Source organism: Xenopus laevis, chromosome 5S, assembly GCF_017654675.1.
Source record: "Xenopus laevis strain J_2021 chromosome 5S, Xenopus_laevis_v10.1, whole genome shotgun sequence".
Classification (NCBI taxonomy): Eukaryota; Metazoa; Chordata; class Amphibia; order Anura; family Pipidae; genus Xenopus; species Xenopus laevis.
The window spans coordinates 93,971,987-93,978,085 of NC_054380.1; positions in this window are offsets into that span (position 1 = coordinate 93,971,987).

Consider the following 6,099-nt stretch of genomic DNA (forward strand, 5'->3'; position numbering starts at 1 on the left):
CTCAAATTTTCATAAATCTGCTCCTAAATCAGGGCTTATTTATTAGGCTCCGAATTTTTGTAGTCGGATTTTTAGGGGAAAATACTGTTTTTTATGTGAAAAAAAACTAACATTTTTTTGGTGTTAAAAGTCAGACCTGTTGAGAACATGTAAGAGTTAATAGCAGAGGTCCCGTTAACAACTGGAAGATTTTTTGAGTTCCGAAATCCAAAAAAATCTTAGGATTTGGATTTTTTTTTTACGATTTTATTGTGACTTTTTCCACACAAGAAGACATTTTTGAAAAATTATTAATAAATAGCCCGTGCAGATTTGGTTCGGAGTGGTTTTCAGAAAAAAGAAAATTTCGGAGTTTGATATAACTACCCTAAATAAACCAAATAGAATTGTTTTACCTCTCATAAAGATTAGTTATATACTAGTTGGGATCAAGTACAAGATACTGTCTTATTATGACAGAGAAAAGGGACAGCAACTTGGATGTATTAAAGATATCCTATTATCATAAAACTGGAATTGGGAAAAGGAACTTTTAGGGGGTTATTTATTAAAGTCCGAATGCCAAAAATCTTTTCTGCCAAAAAAATGTATTATACGCAGAGGATGGAAAAAGTTTGAATCCGAAAATCCGGCATCTCCGACCTACTGAGGTTGTATATATGTCAATGGATGAGGTCCCTATCCTATTTGGAAGTTTTTGTGGTCTGTGCTGGAATTAGCCTGACAATGCGACTATTTTGGACTTTTCGGGCATAAATCCCAAAATTTTGGGCTTTTTGTGGAAAAGGCGTTAAGGGAAAAAACTCTGCAACAAATCGATTCGGATTTTCGCTAGATTTTTTTCGTGTTTGTTCCCTATCCGATTAAATTGTGCTTTTTTTTAATAATAAATAAGGTCCAACAGTAGATTCTAGTTTGGTTAGTCTTTTTGTTATCTAAATAGTCAGAAAATTTGGATTTTGATAAATAAGGCCCTAACTTTCTCAGAAAATTATACTGCTTAGATCCTATAACCACTAAGGGTAAAAGCTTGATTCTATAAATATTGTGAAAAAGATAAACCTTTTAAGTGGTTAAATTCCATCAAAACCCCCAACAGTAAAGAAAACGGAAAACTATTAACCCTACTAGGGTCAAGGTAAGTACTTAAAGGGGACCCGTCACCCGAAAAAATTATTCCAAATCCTATTTTATCTAGTTATTCAAGCAAAATGAACTTTAAATACACCATATACATTATTTGAATCTTGTTTTCTTCAATCTGTGAACTAGGGATGCACCGAATCCAGGATTCGGTTCAGGATTCGGCCTTTTTCAGCTGGATTCGGATTCGTACGAATCCTTCTGCCCGGCCGAACCAAATCCGAATCCTAATTTGCATATGCATATACAAATTGGGGGCAGGGGGAAATCATGTGACTTTTTGCCACAAAATAAGGAAGTAAAACATGTTTTCCCCTTCCCACCCCTAATTTACATATGCAAATCAGGATTCGGATTCAGTTCGGTATTCGGCTGAATCTTTTGCAAAGGATTCGGGGGTTCGGCTGAATCCAAAATAGTGGATTCGGTGCATCCCTACTGTGAACTCAAAATGATAGCAAGGAGGCAGGAGCCATTTTGTGGACAATGTTATTAAGGCAAGCCTTGTATCATCTCAAAATTGTGTTTGTGAATCAGAATAGGGGACCTGATGTCCACCCCCATGCACTGGTTACACAATTAAATGGTGAAGAGGGAGGGGGAATGTGGGGAGAGCAGTGACATATATTAAGTGCTGAATGGAAAGTGAAAGTAATTGTCTGCCTAAGGCATAGAGGAGGGGTCAGGGCAAGTAAATTAAAGGGTCATTTTATTGCATACAGTCAGGTTAAAGTATATTGAAGATAGGTTCTTTTTCATTAAAGAAAGTAAAAATTTTATTTTATTTTTTGGCCTTTACGTTCCCTTTAATGAAATAGTTGTTATTGTCTTTACTGCATTATATACTTCTAAATACAAAATACATTGCAAATACCTTGTCCAAGATTTTAGCATTTGGTGAAACCATATTGGAATATCACATTTGAAATACATTATGTCTAAAGCAACTGCATGTTGATTATTATTGGAAAGGTTTCGCCACTTCAGTTCAGAGTGATAGGGAAATAAAAAAATATTACTGTTCTATGCAGGACTAAGCTTGGGATACCCAGACATAAGGTAAGATGGCAGTGAGACACCCATGTTGGTGCAGTCCCTAAAGGAAGCCTTGGGATAAAATTTGCAGTTGGACTCACTGGCGGGGGGTGCCTAACATTTTGCACCCACCCCCAGTAAATCCACCAGATCCTTTAAACATGGTATATAAAAGTCTACAGTATGTTGCATGACAAAGTATTATCTTGGAGAGGGCAACTCCACTTGGTTACAGTCCTGAGTGTTGATCTCTACAGGCTGATGGCAAAAAATCCAAGTTTAAATCAGGGATACTTTATCTATGGATGGGTTTCGGACCACATAAAAAATACAATAGGCAGGTTTTACCACTACAAGGGGTTAGAGTCAGGCAAAAAGACATGGGTCCCGAAAACAGTCCAATGCCAACCTCAATATCCCATCCCAAGAGCTATGTGCAGAGGGCTCATCACAGCAGGGAACCATTGCTATTTAGTTATCAGCGAATTTGTCCAAAAATTTCACCAAACTGCAAAAAAATTTGCGAGACGAGGAGATTTAGTGAAACTTATTGAAGTAAATGGATGTTTTTTCTTATGGTAACTTTTTTTGTCCTAATGCATTAAAGTCAATGGTTTTTTTTTTCTCTGCAAGTTTTCGCAAGTTAACCTGCTTGCAAGAGTAAGGGATGTCTGGGGTATCAGGGCTGTAGCAAGCGGTCAACAGCAGCTAAAATGCCATTCCCATTCCTGAGAATATTAATTGGCTGATCAATAAATGCTTCCTGCTGATTGATATGGGTTTGTAGTCAAGCTGTAAACTTTGCACCTTTTATTACATCCCCCCTTAATGTCATGTGAGCTGAAAGAAACAGGTTGTGCAGGTTCTCTCCATTTCTGACTCCCTTCCTCTATTTATTATTGGGTAAAAATGAACTGCAACACCAGAAAGAAGAATACATTAGAAGGTTGCCCAGTGTGGTCAGTGACAAAGCTAATTTAGGATGTCCAGCCTGTCAAATTGCTATTCACAATTGTTTTCTCTAAATGCCGTAGTTACTCCCACCTGGGTTCTGAATTTGTAATACAGCAACTGGTGCCTAAAGCCCCCAATCATGCCATGTTTTGGTTCATTTGTGTATTTCCATGCCCACAGAGGCACACTATCCCAGGCTTGGAAACTTACTGTAAGCCGCTATTACAAATAATAATTCTTCCTGTGACTCCTGCAATCAGTCTCTGTAAGTGTATGCATGCATTGCTGCTGAAATAAAGTTTTATGGCAGCTGAGAGTAAAGCTGCCAACAATTTGACCATCACCTAAGGCACCTTTAAAGGCTTTAGTTGATAGCACATAGTAATCTAAAGATGTGGTCAACTGAACACTCATTTAATGAAGCTAACAGTTTAGGGCTATAAAGAATACAGAGTCTATTTTGCTATGCAGTCCTCAGGGGCCACTTAACCAGTCAGGATATAATTACTTGACATATATATCTGACATGACTATGCACCTGTTGCACGTGTGTCTGCAAGGATACGCATTATTTATTGCTTTCAGGCCCCTGTTAGCAGATACTTCTAACCAGAATACTTATGCATGCTCTTAAAGAGGTAGTTCAATGTTCCAATACAGTAGCCCAAGATCACAGTTTGGCCACCTGTGTAAATGTGCTGCTTGCTGGTCACCAAAATGGATGTTGAGAACAAAATGTGCAAAGCTAAAGGTGGTGGCCAACATTTGCTGAAAGGCTCTGTACTTCTGGGGATGCTTTAGGGGAACAGGTAAGTTGGAACAAGTATTAGTGACACATTGGGGAGGGGTCTGGGGGCAGTGTACTGGTACTAAAACTAAAAACTTGCCAGGGAGGCTTTACTTCCCCTTTGAATAAAGAATTTTAGCATATATTCACCCAAATTGTTAATTTTGCCTTATTCATTAAGCAAAAACTAGCAAATAATGCAAAAGTGAAGTAAATCAAATTTTTGTCACCTATTTTGTTGGCAGTAATACATTTACTTAGTTCGAGTGAAGGAATAGAATAAGAAAAACTTCGAATTTCGACGTTTTTTTCGGCTACTTCGACCTTTGGCTACGACTTCGAATCAAACGTTTCGAACTAAAAATCATTCAACTTTTGGACCATTTGATAGTCGAAGCACTGTCTCTTTAAAAAAAACTTTGACTCCCTACTTCGCCACCTAAAACCTACCGAACTACCGAAGCCCATAGGCTTTCTAAGCTTTTTTTGGTTGTAGAAAAATCGTTCGATCGATGGATTAAAATCCTTCGAATCGTTCGATTCGAAGGATTTAATAGTTCAATTGAATGATTTTTCGTTCGATCAAACTAATTGCGGTACATCCTTCGACTACGATATTCAAAGGATTTACCTTCGGCAGTCGAATATCGAGGGTTAATTAACCCTCGATATTCGACCCTATGTAAATCTGCCCCATATAGGCATTTTACACCTATTATTCTAATTATACAAACACCTAGCTTGTATCCTGCCAATAGGCTGTTGATTTCGATGAATGTGCAAATGACCCCCTGAAACTGCCACTGAAAGCAGGGTGAATTGAGATTGGAGGAAGCAATGCAGAGCAGAGGAGGAAGAGTTACACTGAGCTTGACTTCATTTTAAAAACTTTGAGGGAAAATTAAGTTTTTCTTCTCCGCTGTTTTAACAAAATATTCACAAAGGTGCCAGTAAACCATCTTTCTTCCTCAAAAAAATTCTGTTTGTAAATAAGGAGATGATTTTAAAGGGGTTGTTCACTTTAAAACACTTTTTCAATTCAGTTGGTTTCAGATAGTTCACCAGAAATAAAGAATTTTTCCAACAACTTTATATTTGTTACCGTTTTTCTAATACTGAAGTGTTAAGTTTCATTTTTCAAGTCAGGAAGCAGAGGGGCTGAATGGAAGGTGCGCAATAAAAGGAACAATAACAAATGTAGCATCACAGAGACTCTGCACTCAAATACTGAATAAAGTAAAGTTTGTTTAAAGTAAATTACATATAGTAAAAAGCTGCTTATCACCAATAAATGTGCGACTTAATAAAATGTCAAATTATCTGAATGGAGGGAATAACTAATGGTTATTATTGTTGTACATTCATAAAGTGAGAGATGAGATGTTATGTCCCATTTTATGTGATAACGTGTGTGTTATTTCATATCCATCTTTATTGAATAGATGCCAAAAAGTCCACTTAATGTTGAACTTCCCCTTTACGTTTACCCCTTTACATTTTTTGTTTTAAAGAAATTTCTAAACACCCATGAAAATTGGTATCGCTTGTATGAAACAAGAAAGATAGTTCATGGCACACGTAAAAAATGGGACAGAATACCGACATTCCTTCCTAGAGGCAACAGTTGTTTTTCAATAAAATACTCACACAGTAACAGTTTGGGAAAAAAAAAAATTATGTGACTTAATCAGGGAAGCACATTTACCACGTCCATTTAGAAAATGCACAAGTAAGAGATTTCAGAGGGTGTCACAACAATGCTATTTAAAGAAACAGTAACATCAAAAAAATAAGTGTTTGAAAGAGTTACAAATATAATGCAGTGTTGCCCTGAACTGGTAAAACTGCTGTTTTCTTTAGAAACACTACTACTGTTTATATAAATAAGATGCTGTGTAGCCATGGGGGCAGCCATTCAAAGGAGAAAAGACTCAAGTTACACAGCAGATAAGCTCTGTAGAACACAATGGTGTTATCTGTTATATACTATTTAACCTGTGACATATAGCCTTTTTTCAATTTCCGCCATTGCTACACAGCAGGTTGGGTATATGAACTATAGTAGTGTTTCTGAAGCAAACAGATCAGTTTTACCAGCGCAGGGCAACGCTACATGATATTCTCATTACTTTAAAGCACTTTCATGTTTTGGTGTTACTGTTCCTTTAACAGCATCCTAT